We start from the raw sequence: 23,181 nt of genomic DNA, 5'->3' as shown, positions 1-23,181 counted from the left end.
CTTTTAAGGCGCAAAGGAAGGATAATACGCAAGTTCCTGCTCAAAACACAGAAGCTGATCCAGAGGCACCTCACTTCCCCTTTTCCATTGAAGAAGTTATTGAACTGCTAGATGCCTGGGTTCAAGACGGCGCAATCAATTTGTCGTATGTCAAGAAAGAACCAACTGAAAAAGCCATGGAAAATCCTCGTTACTGTCGCTTTCATAGGTTCGTCAACCATCCCACAAGTGATTGCAGAACCTTAAAACGCATATTTAAGGAAAAGATCGAATGAGGAGAGCTTAACTTGGGGAGTGAAGGAGTCCACAGGGATCCTCTCCCAGTTAGAACCTTCACTCTTTCTGAACCGTCTGTCAAGGAAGCAGTTCAATCCTTAATTGAGCATGTTTGCGAATTGCTGTACTTATCAAAATCTCAAAAGGGAGACATGTTTGATGCATTGAACCACATTGTGTTAGGAAAGCGTTTATTGATCCAGGAGACGCCTCATGAGCCTTCAGCAACAACAGACAAAGAAATGTACGACTAGGGACTTATCACCACAGTCCATCTCAAAGGAAACGAATTAAAACGAGCATTGATAGATGTCGGCACTGCTGTCAATGTTATCCCTCTGAAGACTCTCAGAGCCGCCGGTATCACACGACAAGAAGTCATTCATGCTCAATCATCAATTATGGATCATGAAGGAATGCCTAGAGAGGCTTATGGCCACATTACTCTCAAGGTGAACATAAACTCAGCCTGGACAGAAACAAAGTTTTACATAATCTGAGAAGATCCAGGATATGATATGATCTTAGGGAGTACGTGGATTCATGCTGGAAATTTAACACCAACACCTTCAATTGCACACTTCTCCGTTGAAGAAACTTCTGATTCAGAAGAAGAAAAAGAAGATATTTCACCGTTCGAGTATCTGGAGGAGGTCAAGGCCTTGACAGAGCTGATACAAAAACCTGAAGAAAATGCAAATGCTTTCATCAAAAGGTTCTGCGCTCAGTCAAGTCTTATTCCTCCTCATGTGTCTATATTATCAGTTTTCAAACATGTTGCTCTGCTTCGAGGGCTTTACTCCACCAAAAACTTAGCTATTGCAAAATGCTATGAATGGATAACCTCACCTCAGCAATATTTCACTAAGTGGTTAGACGCAAAACCTCTCCAAATCGAACAGCTCACTAGTACAGACATTGCTGGAATAATGGCTGAATTCGACAAGCAGTATCCCAAGTATTCTTCTTTGCGTGAATGTCCATACATGCCACAAAATTGGAAGGCTTCAAAAACATGGAATTTTATTGCACGGAGAATTCCAAACCAACAGAAGATATTCAGGGCGTGGACGATAAAGTCTAACAAGTTCCAGGAAGGAGACTTAGTTCTCAAAGCGACTAAGCGTAACTTTCATTCTGCAAAGAACTCCAACAGGGAAGGACCTTTTATGATCTCTAAGTCAGTCGCTGGTGGATACTACAAATTAACCAACGTGGACAATAAGGAAAACGTGGATGTAACCGAGAATTGGCTCAAGGCCTTTGACGTCTAAGGTCTTAGACGTTTGGGGTATTGGGTGTTGAAAGCACAAACGCACAAAATATTTGGCATTTAGGATTTTCTTTCATTGTATTTCAATTCCTCCAAAATGTTTGCAATACCTACATTCAGTAATTTAAATCCAGCAATTTATCAAAATTCGGATTACTTAAAGAAAATCTCTATCAAATCCAAAGAAAATCCCCAGTCATCTGCTTGTCCAAAACCAATCAAAAACCAAAAATAAAACCTCACATCTCTCAGAAATTCATAAGTTCAATAGATTATGAAAGGAAATCAAAGAAAATCAGCAAAGAAAGACTTTTGCTCCTTTGCATCCTTCAAGACTTGTAAGGCCGCCTTCTCCATGTTCAGCTCTTCAGTCAGCCTAGCAATCTTGTCTTCCTTCTCCATCACAGCATCATTTGGAAAGGGTATGTTCTTCTCACACGAGTCCTCGATAGCATTTATCTTCTTACGAAGCCACTTCACGTTGAAGCCAAGTCTCTCATAATTCTCCAAGTTGAACTCCCAATCAAAGAGTACATCCGGAGTAACAGTATTTCTGTCCCTGGCGCATATATCACTTATAACACGCAAGATGACACTTACTTGCATTGTTAAAGAATAAGCACGCTTCAGATCTCTAGTGATGATGATGTGATCAAATTTCCTCCATATCTCTCGTACAAGTTGGCATATCCAATAGGAACACTGAATCCACCAACCAGTTCGTGGTATGGGAGTGATGCATCAAATGGAGGGTCAAAAGAAATCCCTTCACTCGGGTATTCATGCACTACTATACGATTCTCGATTACTGGAGCAACTTCCACGGTCATGGCAACAGTTTCTTCAGTTTCTTCTACTCGTGGTTCAACTTCTTGTGTCACTGAAGCAATAACTATGGAAGCCTCAACATCAGTGATAACCCTGTCATGGCATTGAAGTGCAGAGATGGTTGTCTCTCCATCAATAACCCCAAGGTTGCTCGAGTTATCATTTTTAGCTCCTTCATTCTCAACTTCAGTATTTGACACCTAATACGAAGATTACATGAGATTAGGATCGTCCAAGCATGAAACCAAAGTAAATCATAAAGTTTTGCATGAAAGTGAACTAATTATACTTAAGTTCTTCATTTTACATGCTAGACATCAGCAAATAACGTGAAAGTCACAAAAACACGTTTTACAACAAGCTCGTCTGAGAAAAATTTTCACTTCCCTATACAAAACGACGAACTGGGAGAAATTGGTGAAGAATCTAAGGCTGAGTTATATACCTTTCTCTTCGTATGGATGTTATTTATAACATATAAAAATTTCATAACAATCGGACTAACGAGCAAAAAGATGTGGTCAAAATATTGGACTACATGACAGTTGAAAATTTTCTGGAAGTCTCCTGAAAGTTTACTGTTTCGCTAATTTCAGCCCCTAAACGTGCTCAAAACTCTAAAAGCTTCTTTTCTAAATCTTGGAAATTTCCTGGGCATAAGGATGCATGAGCAGATTGCGAAAATCCGACATTGTATGAAGATTCTACATCGTTTTTGCTAAAGGGCTGAATTCTGAAATTTCTGGTGACGTATTTCGGCAAAACTTTTCGTGTATTCACATGAATTCTCATTCATTCATTCATAAATAAAGAAATTTTCTTCTATGGATAAAATGCAATAGGAATACTTACTTGGGTGGTCTCCTAAGTGTTCAAAGACCCTGGATTCCCCGTATCAACATCAAGAGCACCATTGTTTTTATTCGGTATTGAGCTCTGGGAATTTTCTTTATCGCCATTTTCCGAAGATGAACGAAAATCACCAGTACCCTCAACTTCCATGGCGACATCCTCCTGGATATATTTTCAACAATTAGCATTTATGTATACAAAGCATCATAATTGGTTATACGAAGAAATACTTACGACCTCTTCTTCACTCAAGTCAGAAACTGTTTGCCCAGCGGCAGAGAACTGAAGACCGTCAATACTTGATGGAGTAAAATTCTGTAACAAAGTAATAAACATTGGTTTTGCGATCCTAATTATACGGATGAGAAGAAGTTATGGTGAAATAAATATTGACAACTCACCAAAGAAATCATTGGGGACTTTATGGTGTTAGGTAACATCTTATAATTCTTATTCCTGCCTTATCCACCATGAATAGTCGCTTCAGTTTCTGAGAGGTCTACATCGATTCGAGGTCTTATGTTACGAACGTCCTGGAGATGTTTTCCGTTTATCACTACCAGGTAAATGCTTCAGTCTTGGTCGAGTAGCAATCATCTCAGCAGAAGGAGGCTCCTTCACCAGAGGTTGATCAACTGTCACGAAATCGAGTAAACACCCGAGTTGTTAATCCCAAAAGTTTATGTAACCTGGAGTTACATATGTAATTCGCTCAGAGCTAGGGAACCAGTATTCACTTCCTTCCACATGTGTGCGGTCTAAACGGGTCATGAGCTGTTCAACCGATGGTTTCCTTCTTCGAAAAGTAGGGACACACTGATCCATACCCATTTGCCGAGTTGCCCTATCAATATTGTATTCTTCCACCAAGAATTCGCCATGTATTATTGATATCAGGTGACCAGGAGTGCAACTCAACATAAAAGACCTCTCTCCATCACTCAAATCAGCACCAGATTTCGAAGTCATACTCTCTTCAGCATTGAAAGTTGTCAACTGAGAAATATAAGAAGGAACTGACACCCATGGACGAAAGTTGAATTCAGATTCACGGTCTAACACATCAATGAAGCGAGTCTTGAGACGAGGTTGCTTTGTGGACCAACGCATGATCCTGACATTGGTCTTCTCAGAGAAAACATGGCGAGCATCAGCATTGTATCCTTGCAGGATGGTACGTGGAATGGGTGTATAATTCTTGAAACGTTCCCACATCAAAGCTTGAAGAAACATTGTATTGACATAACATTCAATATTCATAAAACCATTCGAGATGCTGGAGTCTATAATCAAGGAGACTAAGTTAGAGTACAAAGAACCCAAGAACAGACGACCTATTGGGAGTTGCTCACCCTGAGCCATCTTAATTGCAAAAGGAATCATGAACCGCTTAAACAAATTTCCAGTATCTTCAAATACATCTCTGGACAACCATAAACACAAGAAAGCAGAAATAGATAACGTACCATCAATAGGCCACTCCAGAGGAGTATCTCTCGGCCACCAATGTATTAACCAATGAGCATAACAACCTTTGCTGCCGGATGCCTTATTGTTCTCCTCCATTGCGGCTGTCAAGATATTAGAGATTGCAGTTTCCTCTAAGGAAGAAAGACCTTCAGGAAGGTTACCCGTGATTGGAAGATGCAACAAAGCAACTACATCTTCTAAAGTAATGGTAAACTCTCCCCATCTGCATATGAAGGAGTGAGTTGGAATACACCAACGAGCAAGTAGAGCTAGAGATGCACATGAGCCGGTACAGTCCGGGTTTCTTATGAACCCGGTACCTGTACCTGGAGTTGACCGGTACCTAATTTTGAGGACCAGTACCTGTACCTGTACCTGGAGTTGTACATGTACCTGTAAGACCGGTCCCGTATAAGAACGGTATCGGGTTTTTACCTGAAAACAATACTTACAACACAACAAACACAACCTCAGATAAACAAAGGAAAAACAACATGTTCTTAATACATTAACTGCATTATGTTCTTCAGATAAACATTCTCCATTCTCTGCTTCAGTTTCATCTCCATTCTCTGCATCTCAAGACTATAACAACAGCTCAACCTTCCCTGACTTCTTAACATCAACATCGAATCAAATCCTTCTAACAACAGCCCTTACCTGATCTTCTTAAACTCTAGTCATAACAGTCACCACCATCTTCCCATTTCTTCTGAACTTCTCAGTTGCTACACAAATTGCACAAATTGGGAGGATCGAGAAACTGTTCAACAGATTCAGGCTCATTGCTACACAAATTGCACAAATTGGAAGACTGACTTGCTATACCCTTGCTACACCATTAGAAACCCGAACCTCTTGTTTCCGCAAACACCATTCTTTTGAAACGATGGATTTAATTACTAGCAGATGTGATTGAGATAAAGAAGGAATCGATTCATGAAGCTTTTAAAAATGGTGGAGATTCAGTTAGGGTTTCAAAGAATCAAGAGATGGGTTTGAGATGAAGATGATGCAGCTAACTCGAGAAGATGATGAAACCCATGAAATTAAGTTAGGGTTTGAGATGAATTCGATATTGGTGGAAATTTGATGGGGAAATTGATGAGATTCAGAAGGGTATTAGGGTTTCTACTACAAGAATTGGTGGTGGTTGATGTGTACGATCTAGAGCTGGTGTTGGTGGTTGTTACAGGAGATATAGAAGAGAAATGAAATCTGTCTGGTGTTGTGCGTGAATCAATTGCAGGTGGCTGATTAAGAACGACGAAGAAGAACTAATTTGGTTCAGAAGAACAGAAGAAAAACAAGGAAAGAAGAAGAACTAATTTGTATATACGTAGCATAAACGTCTAGGATCCACGGAAATCTAAGGGACAACATTATTCGGAAATTTTGGTCCGGTACACACCGGGAATCTAGTAGAACCCGGTCCCTGTACTCAATCGACACTGGTTCTTAAAATTAGAACCGTTCCATGTACCTCCTTCCCCGGTTCCGGACCGGTACCGTTTCTTTTTTCCGGTTCTGGTGCGGTTCACCGGTTCTGGTTCGGTTCCTGTGCAACCTTAAGTAGATCTACAACACCTCGCGCATCATGGAAAATGAACAAGTCTCCAGAAGCTTGGATAGCCCGTATTATCTGTGCATCATGCAACTTGGCTCGAACGCGAGGAAGACCCAGCATATACCTCGCCCATCCAGAAAACTTTTCTAAAGGCCGTCGAGAAAGCTTGAATTCAATGATTGACGCAGAAAAATATCCTCGTTCGAGACAAAACCGAATGGCTGCCTGAGGAGTCACCAATTTTTTCTGAGTAACCTCTCTAGGATTTATCATAAGACGAAATGCTGGAGTTCTTAGACGTTTTTCGGACCCTTGATCCACAAAGAACGCATCCTCTATGTTTGGAACCTTCTTGATTCCAGGTGTTTCGTCTTCATCTTCGCCAATAGAAGTCTCATCCATGCATGTATCGCCCCTGGAGACATCATTATCTACAAATGTATCATCTCTGGAGGCATCATTAGCTTGGGAATCAGACATCCTTGCGAAGTAGCTGTAAGATTCACATAACATTCTACTTCAGTATATCATCCATACGAAATGCAAACTTCGAAAAGATGATGGAATTATGCGCATGGCAAAACATTTAAGAAAATGGTAATTCTTAACTCTTACCTTTTTACGATTCCACTAACAGTAGTGATTGTAATACAAGAGTTAACACTTCAAAACTCGTTCGTTTTTTCGTAATCTACAAAAGAGAGGGAAACTTAGGTTTTCATAAAATCATAAACACTTCTATTGTGTAAACATTCACCATAGAATTATGAAAACTAAACAATGTTTCATCATAAATAATTGTTTACTTTAAACATTATTCAAAGTCAGGCTTTGATTTTCAAAAAATATATATATATATATGTTCATACATATATATATATATATATATATTTAAAAAAACGTGAATTACTCACGTAAATTTCAAAAAGAAAAAAATCACGTGAACTGAACTCACGTAAATATAATCCATGAACATGTCATGGTTTCATAAAAAATTCGTGAATATTCACGGCTCTATCAATTTTTTTTTTCTTTGTACTATCGTCCGTCTTTTAAACGAGGGTTTATTTCGATTTTGTGAAAATTCACACCTTTTTAAGATAAAGTTTTGGTTTCCACAAAAGCTCATAAACAAAATTTTTTCACTAGACACAGGTCTATATATAAAAAAAATATCTCCTAAGTCAGGGATTATTACTAGTTTCTTAAACTAACGATCGAACGAACGTACGTTCCTAAAACAAGGGTTTTTCATAAAACTCACATCCTAAAGTATGTACATACACATATTATTTTTATGATGATGAACAACTCATGAACAAACTATAAAACTCTGAAAAAAAAATAAAAAAAATCGCTTACCTTGTCGGTGTCGGCCGGAATATGGTCGGACGGTGATCGGACGGTCGGACGACGGCAACAGTTCCGGCGAAATTTTTCTCCTGCTTTCCTCTGTGATCAAGCGTGAAGATGATGAAGGGAGGAAGGTGGTAATCTGTCGTGTAGGTGAAATAAAAAAAAAGGATTAATCCCTTTTATATCAATTTTTATTTCCAAAACCTAATTTCACAAGGATTTCCTTTTTGGGCCCGGACCCGTGAATCCTAAAGCGACCAAGGTCCCGTCATCAAAATCAGCGGTTCAAAACCAATCTATGCTTATTAGACGATGCTCTGTCGTGCCACTTGGATCTTCGTTCAAGTCGTGGTTTGCTCGCACAATCGAAAACTTGGTAACATCTTATCTTACGACTAAGTTCAATTACTTATTTTGTTTGTAACTGGAAAATCACCATCCAGTGCTGACTGAAGAACATGACTGTCCCTCACTAAGCAAGCGACTTAATGTAGATGGTGGATTTTCGACAAGGGCTAAAATCATAAACCCATAATTGTATGTGAACCTGATCCAGCAATCAGATGAGTATTGAGGCTCATGTCTCTTATCGAAAGCGTGAAAGCTCATGCCACAAGAATCTCTGACTGAGAATACTGTATCTCAATATATATGTAGATGTGTAGTCTCTCAGCTGAGGCAACGTCATATCTCATGAATACTGAGCAATTTCAGTAATTACTTATATATATAGAATCGAAAGATTGGACGGCTCCTAGACAGCTTGCCTGCTAGTATAAAGCAATAACGTCTTCAGGATGTAATAATGTTTTCCCTGACTATATAAAAGAAATATGACGCTTCAATAAGCTCATATCACTCAATTCCTGAATAATTAATGCTCCAAGACGATCGTACTAGCATAGAGCCCTCAATTAATTATTCGTAAATCATTAGATTCATTAACTGAGTCCCTGGAAAATATTCTAGGTTTTTCATAATATTTGTTTACTTCAATTCATGGTTCCTCCCAGCAGAATTCCATGGGTTAGTAATAAATATTCAACACACGGGCATCTGAGCCACTATTGAGTAAGCCCCTACCAAAATGGTGCAAGTGTACTCAGCAATAATGCACTAACGAGCACCTGAATGCACGAACGAGCATTCCAAAACACGAAGGAACGATGAACCTATGCAAAAATAGGAAGAAAATAATAAATAATAAAATATTAATCAAGGCGCTAGGGGACTGGGCCCATCGGCCGGCCGGTCGTGTCGTCGCCAGTCCCACGTCCAATTTTATATTTTATCATATTTTTATTATTTTCCTTGATCTCATGAAAATTCCCTCATTTGAAAAAAATTCCTTCGTTTCAAGAAAACTCTTCAATCTTATGGTGTTGGAAATAATAAATAATTAGGAAAGGTGTGCGGAACCAAGCCTACTAGCCGTCCGGTCATGCCCTAGTTGTGGCCGGTCCCACACCTTTCATTCCTTATTATTTTATTATTATTATTTCCTTCATCACATGAAATTCCTTGATTTCATGATATTTCCTTCAAATCATGGAACTAATACATAAAATTAGGGAAAACTCACGGGACCGGGACCTAGCCGGCCGACCATGCCCAAGCCGGTCCCGCACGACCTTATTTTATTATTATTAATATTATTTATTTCCTTCATCTCATGAAAACTCCTTCAATTCAAGAAAAACTCCTTAGTTTCAACAAACTTCTTGATTTCATAATATTTCCCTAAAATCATGAAAATAATATAAAATTAGGAAAAGTGCCATGGGACCAGGCTCATTGGCTGGCCGGCCATGCCTTGGCCATATCCGGTCCCACACTTCATGATTCCTTCATTTTATTATTATTATTTCCTTCGTCTTATGAAGTTTCCTCAGTTTCAGCAAAATCCTTGATTTCTTCATATTTTCTCAAAATGTTGCTCAAACGCACATCAGAAAATACAAAAATTCTCAGGACCGAGACACGGACACTCTGGCGACGTGAGCATGTTACCTTGACCGACCAAGGTTGGCTCTTTTGCTTGCAAGGAGCCGGTCCCACGCATTTTCACAATTTGACCTAATTTGCACAATCACACGTATTAGGTCCAGAATCCTTCCAAACAACTTGGAATTTCATGGAATGATCTTCATTCGATCCCGTGACCAACCAGGGCCGGTTTCATGACCTCTTAGTCGGTCCCTCATCTCTTCATAATTAATTAGGTTTTATCACCTAAGGCTCAGATGAGCATTATTTTAATAAATGATTAGACCAGCATTTAATCATCCTTCCACCAACTAGTCTTCAAGAGACTTTGGTATTTTGTTCACTCGAGTATCTGGGCGCTACATGGTCGATCCATCATCCCATGTAGCCGGTCCCTCCTTCACTCCGTGGTTGATTTTCAATAAATCATCAATTGATCAGTAATTGATCAAAATTAGGGTTTCGAATCCAAAGCTCTGCAAAACATAATTCTGAGCAGATTCAAACACTAATAATTTTACGTTGATCCCGTGATCAACATTCTAATACTCGGTTCCAGTATTTTAAATTTAAATTTTATTTGGTCCTGCTACTAATAATTCATCAAACGAGCAACATTTTCTCAAATGAGCAATATTTGCTCAGACTAAGGAATATTGGTTCAACTATCAATATTCAACAATCCATCGAATGAGCAATATTTGCTCACCTTAACTATCAACATTTACTTGAGAATCATACCTATGTCTCAACAGACACGTTCAATTCATGAGTCTCAGAACATTTGCAAATCACGTGACTCAGCAATACAATGACTCATCGTCCCATGAAGTCAACTGACTAACTAAATACACGTCTGCCTTGCAGACTCCACAATCACGAGACATCAATCGTGTTACATGGGGGGATATTAACTAGGGTTTTGGTCTGGCGGTCTACGGCACGTGTGTTCATACACACTATGAGAATGTGAGCAAGTCGTGCAATCAGTTGAGGGAGTTAGCAAAGTAGGGGTAGAAAATCAACCAAGTCTCCGCACGATGATCAACTGGTTTTAACACGATTTCCACTTCCCCACTCTTTGACTCCAGCAACTGTCACATTTCATGGGATTAAGGTGTTTACAATTCTAGAAATATAAATAAATCTCTGAATCGTGATTGAAGACGGAACAATCTTTGGTCGAACAGACAACACGAGATTAACAACTCAACGTCTGAGCAATTATTCTCAACGGATCAAGTTCAATCAATCAGAGCTTATTTTATTCCTTTACAAAGAATACACAACACACATACAATCTTCGATCACCATGGATCTCACACATTTCTCAGCTTCCCTCCTACAGATCGACCCATCATCTCTTGTGACCGAATTGACTCTGGAACGACCATTGTCTTGGTTTAGTCCGGAGTCCTACATATTGATATCTCGAATTCAAAGCAATCCCTTCTTGCAGTGCATATGTGTGAGGTTTAACAGTTCGCTCGGTTCAAGGAGTTTCCTCCGCACGGTCGTCTTGTCAATTCCGTAAAAACCAGCAACTCGTTTTGCCCCATCTACACTAGTTTATTTGAGTCATTTGAACTAGTTATGGTGAAGATGAATATGAAAGTGCTCATATGGCTAACTATTGGTTAACTATTGTTGAACCAACTAAGTGTACACGTTTAGGTACGATTACCCAAACTTAAATGAAGTTACATTTCATTTGTGTATAACAAGCTAAGTTCGATCTAACGGTTGAAAGATATTAGCTTGAATCTAATCAGGCTTTCATCCAACGTTGACTATTGAATGCTTTGTTACCAAGGTAACTTGGATTCCAAACCTTGATTTGGAGACTATATAAAGGAGAACTCTAGCAACTGGGAAACCTAATCCCCACAACTCATGTGTGATACTAGTTGCATAAACTAGAGTCAATTCTCCTTGAACCTTAGGTTTTTCACGAAACCCTGTAGGTTAACGACTTGAAGACTTTATTGGGATTGTCAAGCCAGACCCAACTATTTTCTCTGTAGTTGCGTGATCTGATCTTGCTGTTTCTATCGTGATTGAGTGCAATCATAAGATTGGCTTGAGATTTATATCTCCGATAGGAAAGATAGAAAAGTAGTCACAAACACCTTCATCTCATCGTTTGTGATTCCACAATATCTTGTTTCGCTAGTCGATTAAGATTATTGTGAGGTGATTGATATTTCTAGGCTGTTCTTCGGGAATATAAGTCCGGTATATCAATTGGTTCATGTTCACCTTGATTTATCAAAAGACGGAACAAAAACTCGTAGGTATTTCTGTGGGAGACAGATTCTATTCCTATAGACTTTTCTGTGTGAGACAAATTTGTTTATCAAGTTTTCGACTTTGGGTCGTAGCAACTCTTAGTTGTGGGTGAGATCAACTAAGGGAATCAAGTGCATAGTATCCTGCTGGTATCATAGATGTAAGGAACGCAACTGTACCTTGAATCAGTGTGAGGTTGATTGGGGTTCAACTACAGTCCAGACCGAAGTTAGTTTGTAGTAGGCTAGTGTTTGTAGCGTCTTAATACAGTGTGGTGTTCAATCTGGATCAAGTCCCGGGGGTTTTCTGCATTTGCGGTTTCCTCGTTAACAAAACTTCTGGTGTCTGTGTTATTTCTTTTCCGCATTATATTTTGTTATATAATTGAAATATCACAGGTTGTACGTTGAATCGATCAATTGGTAAATCCAACCTTTTATTGTTGATTGAAATTGATTGATCCTTGAACATTGGTCTTTGGTACCGTTCAAGTTATCTTTCTTATATTCAATCAGGACCGCAAATTATTATTTGTTTGATTGCAGATTGAATTGAGAGATTGAGATATAACTCTTTGATATACTTTTCTTAAGATTGAGTATGACTGTCTAGTTGACTCTCTTGAAAGTATATTGGAGTTAGTCCATACATATTGCTAAGCGAAATATTGGGTGAGGTTGTTAGACCCCCGCTTTTTCAGACTTGCTCTTACTGAAAGACTTTTGTATGAAAAATGAGATCAAAGGTCATCATGTTGTCAGATGAAAATATAAGTAATAATTGTCCCCTATATATTTCTTTTCGAGGCGAACCATCCCTCCAAGTTTTGTTGATCGGAATTGGATTGCCAGGTTGGCTTCTCTCTCAGTTCAAGTTCAGTACTCTTAAGATAAATAATACGTTCTTCTTATTATTATCATTTTCATTTTCATTATTTTTATTTAATTTTTACATATTATTATCATGTACTCCCTATGTTTCTAAATAATAGGTTGGTTTGTGTGTAAATTTGCACACAAACCAGCCTATTTTTTAAAAACATGCGGAATATGTTATTATATTTTATTTTCATTATCATTATTATTTATGTTCATTTATTTATTATAATATATATTTTTTTAAACAATGCAAAAAACGTCAGCAAAGAATTTACAAGAACTTTTCCGGAAGTCTAGCCACTAGCTGGACACCGACCCCCTTTTGAATGACTAACCCTATTTTATGAAAAAGGATACGTCATATTTTGACGTTAGTGTCATTGCCAACGATATAGTACTCCATTCTCTTCAAAAAGTATATAATGTCATCTCCAAGTCCACCCAACGTCGAAAAAGGTAACGTGGCGAAATCGTATCCACAAGACCTGCATTTATCAAAATACTCGGTACGTTTTCCAGCTACAACATTGGACACAACAAGCCTTCGTGTAAATGCATGTAAACCATAACCCGCAAAAGGCGAAACCAAAGTAGCATCCAAACACATATCAAGACCATTATCCCAATCATATACCAAGATATTTGCAGTCCTGAGTTCCCCGCCATCGTGCGCAAAGAAACCTAGAACCGCTTCTTTTCTCGCCGGAATTTCTGCACGGAAACACAAATCAGCTAGCGTATCTCGAATGAGATCATGTCGAAATTTAAGACCAACATCACATGAGCAATGTAAGATATGATCCCATAGATATAAATCTCTTTATGGCAACAAGGATAGGGGATGCCTTCTACAAAAAGGGGATACCTAGCCTGTAACAAAGGATAAAACAAAATTGGCGAGGCCATTTTGGTTTAACCCATTACATGGACATGTAGCAAATAGTCTTGAGTGTGCTAGATCTTGTTGCACTTCCAGAGGATTGTATCGCGTTGAAACATGTGGTATCGAGTTAACATCTCCTTTTTTATTGCATCGAAGTATAGGACAGTGGTATCGTCAATGCAAGGTGTAGAAAGGTTCATACCACATACATGTGTGCGGGAATCTACGGCCTGTTGAAAAAACTGAGGCTACGACCACTGATATTGGAGATGCGCAGAATTGTATCTTGTAGCAACTGAGTTTGCATACAGGAAGCCAAGTAGCAGTAGTATTTAGTATCCGACATGGTGTAGATATCTAAGCCTTCATCTTTGAATAGTTAATATTATTTTCATTTCTTTTTACATTATTATGATTTGGTATAGTGTCTACAGTATTTAATATTATTATCATTTTTCGTTTCTAAATTATTATTAAATCTATTATTATTATTGTGAATAAAGAGCATTCTCCCAAGAAACTAGTTGGAAGCCCTACAAGCTCAGCTCCAACAGCGTACTACTACACTAATTGAACATGTCGTGAAAATAACACATGAAAAGTTATTATTATCTAGAAGAAGGGATTACAAGTATCCAATTAACACATGAAATTTATATAAATCAGAAGGTTTTTCATTAAATTGTCAAACATGTCAAGAATTTGCTTGATTTCTCATTAAAATTACAAATTTTGGGAACCACAATTTACGTATCCAAACACACATTTAGTGCCCATTAACATCCTATCTGACAATTTTATCATATCTAGTCTTTCCGTCATTGATCAAGAACTAAAACATTATGAACACGACTTGATTGTTATAATTAGATTTGATTTTGGCTTTAAGGGCGGAATCAGTGTATATAGCAAGGGTGTACAACTGCACACCCTACCCACCTGACTTCAAAGCCTAAAATTTGAAAAATGTTCCAAGCTCATTTCACCTTACTTGCACCTCATGGATTTCTTTTGCTCCCCTAATCAGATGTCTGGCTCCCCTGTTCGGTTTCAGTTCCCAGTGTTAGCCGGAACAGACCCAAACCCTATACCTTAAAAACGCAACATCGAAAAATTGAAATAAGATGGCTATCATAATCAGAGATGGGAGACATCATAAGGAAAACAAAGGCAAAAACCGGGGTGACCCCACCAAAGTAGTGAAAGAGTTGAACTTTGAATCGATGCATGAGTAGACGTAAGAGGGATATTTGTTCCCGAAGCCAAATTGGTAGGCCCCTCGTTTGTTTTCCCCGCATATGACTTTGACGGTTTCGTTCACATTTTCTCACCGTTCACTGTCCCTACGTTTTGCCCTGGTATGATATCGACATTCACAGCCAGCTGACCAAGCCGTAGCTATAAGTTGAAGCCGACCACAGCTAATCTCCTCATAATCCTTGCCAAATTACAAGCATTTGTATGTATTTCCGTCTATCTATTTGTTAATTGTATGTACCCGCTGACATTTGGCGAAAAGAAAGTCAAACAGTTTAATTATCCAAATCAAAAGTCAAACTATTTGTATAATTTTATGTTTGCAAAATACATTGTAGCCGTCTCATAAATAGAGCGTTAATGGTCATTCCATTCGTGAAACATACTGGTGACATCATTGGAGGGTAGGAGTTTTTGCATTGCTTCTCCGGTTAAAACAGCCGACTTGTATTACCCCTCTACAAATTCCTGACAGGGAAATTCTATTGTATGTTAATCGTAGAGTTTTTCTTTTTCTTTTTTTCTTTTTCATTTTTCATTTTATCATTTTTTTTTACATATGAGAACATGCGCGATATATGTCTTATTTCTAATTTGTGAAAGCACCTGTCCTAAAAATATCACTCTTATATAAAGCGATCATCTACCCCTTTGAATATTAACCGTTCAAAGTTAACGGTTGAAATTAAGATCGGTAAATGGTGAGGTTTGCTATCTCGAATTGCATTCATTTTTTTTGTAGGAATATATAGTCTTATAAGATGAACATATCATCAAAATATTAACTTAAATTCATTATCGTTTGGGAGAAAATGATGCAAATCTTGTCTAACCTTGTCCATTGATCCTCCTCATCTCTCAAACTATACCATGTATATTTGTCAATTTTATATAGTTAGAAGGCATTCTAAAAGAACGCGCAATTGGGGGATATAAACTAATATCCCGTCTGATAGTTTCTGCTAAGGGGTGTTCTTTAAGGTCGGAAATATTAAACTACCCCTTAAAACAAATAAAAACTAAATTAAACCTAAATATTTCTCATTCCCTTTCAAATTTTCTACTCCTTCTCTGCCGGCTCTTCACTTTGAAAATGATTTTTTTTAGACCGCCAGTATATATATTAGTTATGAAGACCATGCCAGAAGTGATGAATGTGCTTCTGATTTCTTTTTACATGGTTGGCATTGTATTAGTTATGAAGACCATGCCAAAAATGATGAAGACCATGCCGAAAAATTATGTCGGCGTAGTTAATTGACAAGTATTCAATGCCGGAAAATGATGCATAACTTACAGTGTTGGTACGGTAATTTGGAAGTACCCATTTTTTGTAAATTTTGTAACATTTTCAGCATGGCTAAAACTATGAAGACCCCGCCGGTAAGAAGGTTGCCGGCATGGCATTCATACTTCATATATGCCGCCACTCTGTTTTTTTGGTGTGACAATGGCAAATGCAAGATCAACTGAAGATTCAACTTACGATCATTGTCCACAAGACTCAGAGACATCTTTTTGTTCATTATCAACACTCATTTTAACCAAATTCCTATTGCCTAAAAGATTTTCCTTCTACTCTCACCCAGATGAAGTGATTATGATTTATACTAATCATTTATAAAACAATATAATAACTTTGATAATTATAATTAACCACTAAACATAATAGTGAGAGGTAGATTAGGAATTTATTAAAATATATGGATAGGGGATGACTTTATTAAAATATATGAAAGACTACTTAAATCCCTTTTTCCCTTATTATCATATCCTCCAATTAGTTTCCATTTCTTCCAACTGCGCGTTATTTTAAAACACCAATCATTTTAACAATAATAATAATAATAATCCATTATTATTGCTTACAGGAGTAATAAAAATTTAAACACTTAAAACTATCAAACTATATATATTGATTATGATAATATTTAATAATAATAATCCATTGAAAGAATAATTTTAGATTATTTTAACAATAATAATCCATTATGATCTTGTTTATTTATAAAGCTCAGCTTTTGAAAGGATAAAAGTTTAAAATGGATAAGTCACCTAATAAGGGACAGTAAATGATAGGCTTAGTTCTGAAACCATAAAAATTGAGTTTCACAACTTTGTTCGGCTTTTCATCTTCAAATTTTACAAATTTTCCTTACATGCTCTTCCCGTACAATAACTTCCCTTATTTGACCATTTTTGTGTTTTTCACTCCTTATGGATGGTTAACCAATTAAAACATGTAAAGTTATGGGGAAACCCACTTTTACTAAATGAAACGCTGACTTTGGGGTGCATTTCATAAAATAAATAAGCTTTCTTTTATGAATAATCATATCATATATAAGGTTATTATTGTTGTGAACTCGTTAGAAAGAGTCTCCATTAGTCGTGAGAAGTTTTCTTCATTCTTCACTTAGAAGTAATTGAACTTTGAAACTGTAAACACATTAGGTAAATGCAATGTTGAACTAACATCGGTTGAACCAGTAACAAAAGGAATGTGGGTTTCTTTTATTTACATAGTTCCTGATATTATAGTTGTGACGGACCGGAAAATTACGCCTTTGGCGCGTTGCCCCGCCGACGATAATATCCCCGATGCGCCATTGATGAAGCTACGATCCGGGCCTCATGCCTAGGAAAAATCACGTTCATGTTCCTTTGCAAGCATGCTCATGGAGCATGATTCCGCTGACTTAGCTTCCACACTGTTCCAACTTACCCTTGTTCCGCGAAGGTTTTTTTATTAAGAAAACAAAAACTTTCCTATAACGGCAAAAACAACCTTTTGAGGCCCTAAACGATGGAATTTGGCTAAATTCTGATGACCATGCGGATTTGTAGATCAACATGTCTTGATCTTTGGGACGTTTCCCATCAAAATGGACTCTTCTTGAGCTAAATTACGACACTCGGGTTTTAGCCTATGTCGAACGCCTTGATAGGAAGTATGAGCATCCAGTGAATGGAGTGCAACTTGCCTCATCAAGTTTGGCCACAATCATCTCTTGCGTCGAGCTACCAAGCCAGATGATATGAGAGGCCAGAATGTCATAATCATCTCATAATTAGATGATATGAGCGATAAAGTGCTGGACCGGCAATGCTGCAACTCATTGCGGATGCCTACGTACCCTTCCCTACTCTAAAGGGATCAACCACAAACCGTAGTTCATCCACAAAGCGACAACAACTTAAGCCAAACTCGTTTGCAAGGTAGTGGCCTAGCAATAATGGTAATGACCTGATCCGTATAGGCCGTTCCGTCAGGATGCACAATGATTATGCATCATCGGGTCCGCAATATGTCATAGTGATTCTTAAGCATCCGATGCCCTTTTTGCAAGGCTATGAAACTATAAATGAGCCTTATGCATCATTTATACTCTTCCGGCTAAGATATGAAGCTTACTTGGTACATAGTCCGCATATGCACCTTCAACCAAGTACCCCTCCCTATATATGTCTTAATGGAATTTCTACAAGTATGGAAAGAAGACCATATTGACATGCCTGCTTCACTGTTCATTCGCAATGATTGTTTTACTTCGTAATGATTGTGTTACTTCGCAATGATTGTGTTCATTGGAAATGATTGCGTACAATGATTGCGCAACACTCATTCGGTCAACCCTCTCTGGCCTGATGCACAATGATTATGCAACACTCGTCCGGCTAGCGCTCTCTGGCTTGATGCACAATGATTGTGCGATATTGGTTCTAGTCCAATAGCCTTCATAGTGTACAATGATTACGCTTCAAGCTCAAGACCACCTACCCAACTGGCCTAATGCATCATTTGATGCGAGATTTGACACTTAGCCAAATGCCAAACATATTGCACCATTTTGACGCGATATTTTCCTTAAGCCAATCTACTGCTTACCAAGCAACAAAAGTTTTGGATGAAGCTTCATCTCAGGCCATGGCGCATCTTTTAGCATGCGCCATGCTAAAAGTGCGGGTGTTACATTATTACATCCTTTAAAGAATTTCGTCCCCGAAACTCAACCAGACTAGGGTTCGGATTCCTCAAACACTCATCCCATACCAAACACTCAGGAATCCTCAAAGCTCACAGTGCCGTTTGCCAACAGTTTGGCAAAATCCAACATGACAAGCCATTCTTTCTGCAGTATTGTGTGGCCCAGTGCCAGAGTAGTTGGATTCACCGGTCTTTCACCATCCCCAACCGTTTACTCCCCCGGAATGCTAACTTACCGCCCCAGACGGCATGTCTGTAGGTTTTGTCAGATGTTAGCATGGCATCATACTCCGTCCCAGATGGGTGCGGGGTGATCATCCCAAATGCCATAGTATGATGGATACCATCTAACTTCCCCAGATAGTCTCCGGTGGTCAAGTGCCTAGATTAGGCCAAGCAGTGGCAAAGTACTGAGCAAAGTCTATACTTGCCGCACAAGTGTTGGCCTACCCTACCAACTTGCGCATAAGTTGGCCTATCAACCAACTTAGAATTTCCTTCAAGGAAATACTCGCTAACGAGTCCATTACGCACAGTCCCTAGTGTTATCTCGGAACTTGCTCTGATACCAACTGTGACGGACCGGAAAATTACGCCTTTGGCGCGTTTCCCCGCAGGCCGTAATCTCCCCACTGCACCATTGATGAAGCTACGATCCGGGCCTCATGCCTAGGCAAATGCACGTTCATCTGCCTTTGCAAGCATGCTCGTGGAGTATGATTCCGCTGACTTAGCTTCCACACCGTTCCAACTTACCCTTGTTCCGCCAAGGGTTTATTAAGAAAACAAAAACTTTCCTAAAACGACAAAAACGGCTTTTTGAGGCCCTAAACGATGGAATTTGGCTAAATTCTGGTGACCATGTGGATTTGTAGATCGAAATGTCTTGATCTTTGAGCCGTTTCCCATCAAAATGGACTTTTCTTGAGATAAATACGACACTCGGGTTTTTAGCCTATCTCGAACGCCTTGATAGGAAGTATGAGCATCCAGTGAATGAAATGCAACTTACCTCATCAAGTTTGGCCACAATCATCTCTTGCATCGAGCTACCAAGCCAGATGATATGAGAGGCCAGAATGTCGCAATCATCTCACAATTAGATGATATGAGCGACAAAGTGCTGGACCGACAATGCTGCAACTCATTGCGGCTGCCTACGTACCCTTCCCCACTCTAAAGGGATCAAGCACAAACCTTAGGTCATCCACGAAGGGACAACAACTTAAGCCATACTCGTTTGCAAGGTTGTGACCTAGCAATAATGGTAATGGCCTGGTCCGTATAGGCCGTTCCGTCAAGATGCACAATGATTATGCATCATCGGGTCTGCAATATGACATAGTGATTCCTAAGCATCAAATGCCCTTTTTGCAAGGCTACGCAACTATAAATGAGCCTTAAGCATCATTTATACTCTTCCGGTTAAGCTATGAAACTTACTTGGTACATAGTCCGCATATGCACCTTCAACCAAGTACCCCTCCCTATATATGTCTTAATGGAATTTCTACAAGTATGGAAAGGGGACCATATTGACATGCCTGCTTCATTGTTCATTCGCAAGGATTGCGTTAATTCGCAATGGTTGTGTTCATTGGGAATGATTGCTTACAATGATTGCGCAACACTCGTTCGGCCAGGCCTCTCTGGCCTGATGCACAATGATTACGCAACACTCGTCCGCCCAGCCCTCTCTGGCATGATGCACAATGATTGTGCGATATTGGTTCTAGGCCAATAGCCTTTATAATGCGCAATGATTATGCTGCAAGATCAAGGCCACCTACTCAACTGGCCTAATGCATCATTTGATGCGAGATTTGGACCTTAGCCAAATGCCAAACATGGTGCGCCATTTTGACGCGATATTGGCCTTAAGCCAATCTACTGCTTACCAAGCAACGGAAGATTTGGATGAAGCTTCATCTCATGCCATGGCGCATCTTTTAGCATGCGCCATGCTAGAAGTGCGGGTGTTACACTAGTACTGTGGGCACCCTCTTTGATAGTAAATTGCTTCGACAATTGAAAGTTAGACAACTTTGGATTAAAATGTTTGTTTGATGAAACGATTGGCAGTTTTATTTCTCTATGCACAAAGTTGAGTTGTACTCCCTCATGCAAGAAACAAGAACTTTCGTGGTTCCTGTTGTAATGACCCAATCTTTCACCGATACCGTCCCAACTTAGCCAATGCATTTATTCGACAATGTGGGTGTTAGAGCACTGCTCAATCAAGCTCACAAGTTTTGTTGTCTCAAGCTTGTTGTTAATGTTAGATGTACAAAACCATATCTTGATTTCTATTCTATTAAAGTCAAGTCTTGGGTTAAGATTGGAGCATGGTAAGTTGAGAATCAAACATCATTGAATAAACCTCGAAGATTGAAGACTGAAGAACAAACAAAGACATCTGGAGAACTTCATTTACAAGGAGTTATGTGAAGACTGAACCATCCTATTTACTCACAATATTTACCATTATATATTACGAGACTAGTATGATTTTAGTAGATTTAATATTGCAATGCAAAAGCTTTGAGTCAAGCTTGTCTTGATAAAACTATCCAAATGATTCAAGCATAGATCCTTAACAATCTTGGTTAAGAACAATTTATTGTTCATGAATTATCTTTGTTTCAAGATCGTTTCGAAATTTTCCAAGCAATGATATTTATTACCTATGGCGATTGAAAATGTTTCGAATTTTTTAAAGAGAGTTTGAGAACTTACTGAATGAAATGTGTATTTTCATTTGCTTATGTTAACCAAATATTACAGAATGCGTGAAAAAAACAACAAAGTTTCTTGAATCCAATTTTGATAATAAGGATTTGGATGAAACGAATATGATCTTAGGAATAAAGATAGTGAGAAAATAGGGGTCAATTTCATTGATACATTCTCACCATATTGAAAGTATCTTAAGAAATTACAATTACTTTGTAATATTGCCAACACACCTGTAAATCCTAGTGCCAAATTGATGAAATATACTGGTAATGGAGATAACCAGTTAAAATATGTTAGTTTAATTAAGAGTCTTATGCACGTCACAAGACCTGATATTGCGTATGCAATAAGATTATTATGTCACTTCACTAGTAATCCAAGTAAAGAACATGGGATGCAGTTTTAAGGGTACTTGGATACTTGAAGGGGACAATGAATTATGCTACGCGTTACCAAGGGGAATTCACTGTACTTAAAGGTTATAGTAATGCAACTTGGAAAATATTGAATATAACTCAAAATCCAACACAAGTTGGATATTTACATTGGGTGGTGCCGCCATAACATGGATTTTAGTCTCACATGAATGAGATTTAGGTCTATGTAGATTCATACTACAACATGAACCCTACTTAAGTTTTGAAAATATAAAATAATTACAAAGGGTATCAACAAGTTGGTGCATGATATTAGAGATCGATACATTAAAGTATTTCACATATATATATATCTCGTTTCAAAAACCTTTAGTGTACAAATTTCTGCATGTATGAGGCTGGATTAAATTGTTAATCCAATTAGTTTGTATAATGAAGTGACTCACAAAATCACTTATTGAAGGACTGACATATATATGAGCAATAAAGTGAGGCCGCTTTCCATGAGATTAAATTACAGTCTTCCAATGAGGATTGGTATATGTAATTACCGCGGTTCAATCGAATAGGGTCCTTGGTTCAGGACATGAACTTTGAATACGTTGTACTAAGTGAAAGTTGAAAGCCAAAAGCTACTTTCATCAAAAGCTACTTTCATTTATATATTAATTTCTACGATGATACTTAGTCTAATCGATTGTGTGTTTGTCGTCTGCATGAATTACTGTGGCTTGATCTAGAAAGGGTACGTGCGAAGTCACTTTAGTGATGCAGTCTGTTTTGTATTTTTTTTCACAGTTTTCAGAAAATGATGGGGAATGTTGGAGATTTTCTTAAACTATAACTCTGTGCTTGACTTCGAAGGGGCGTAACTTTACGGAAACTCTTGGTGTACCGAGATTTAAATCCTGTATTTTACACCGTCTCTCACAACTGCTGGGGCCCACTTTCCATCATTATAATCCCAATGATAGAATCATTAGGTAACTACCGCACGATTTTCTCTCGGGAGAAATCTCGACGGATTATTCGGTGGGTCTAGAATTACTCATAACTTTATGTTCTAGTGTCCGACTGGGAAAAAAACATAAACCTATTTGGGATGAAATTCAATGATCTTTACTACCAGCAAATATACCCATTGAATAGAGATTACTTTTCCTTC

This window comes from Papaver somniferum, chromosome 5 (genome assembly GCF_003573695.1).
Source record: "Papaver somniferum cultivar HN1 chromosome 5, ASM357369v1, whole genome shotgun sequence".
NCBI classification, from domain to species: Eukaryota; Viridiplantae; Streptophyta; class Magnoliopsida; order Ranunculales; family Papaveraceae; genus Papaver; species Papaver somniferum.
This window is presented reverse-complemented; position numbering follows the sequence as displayed.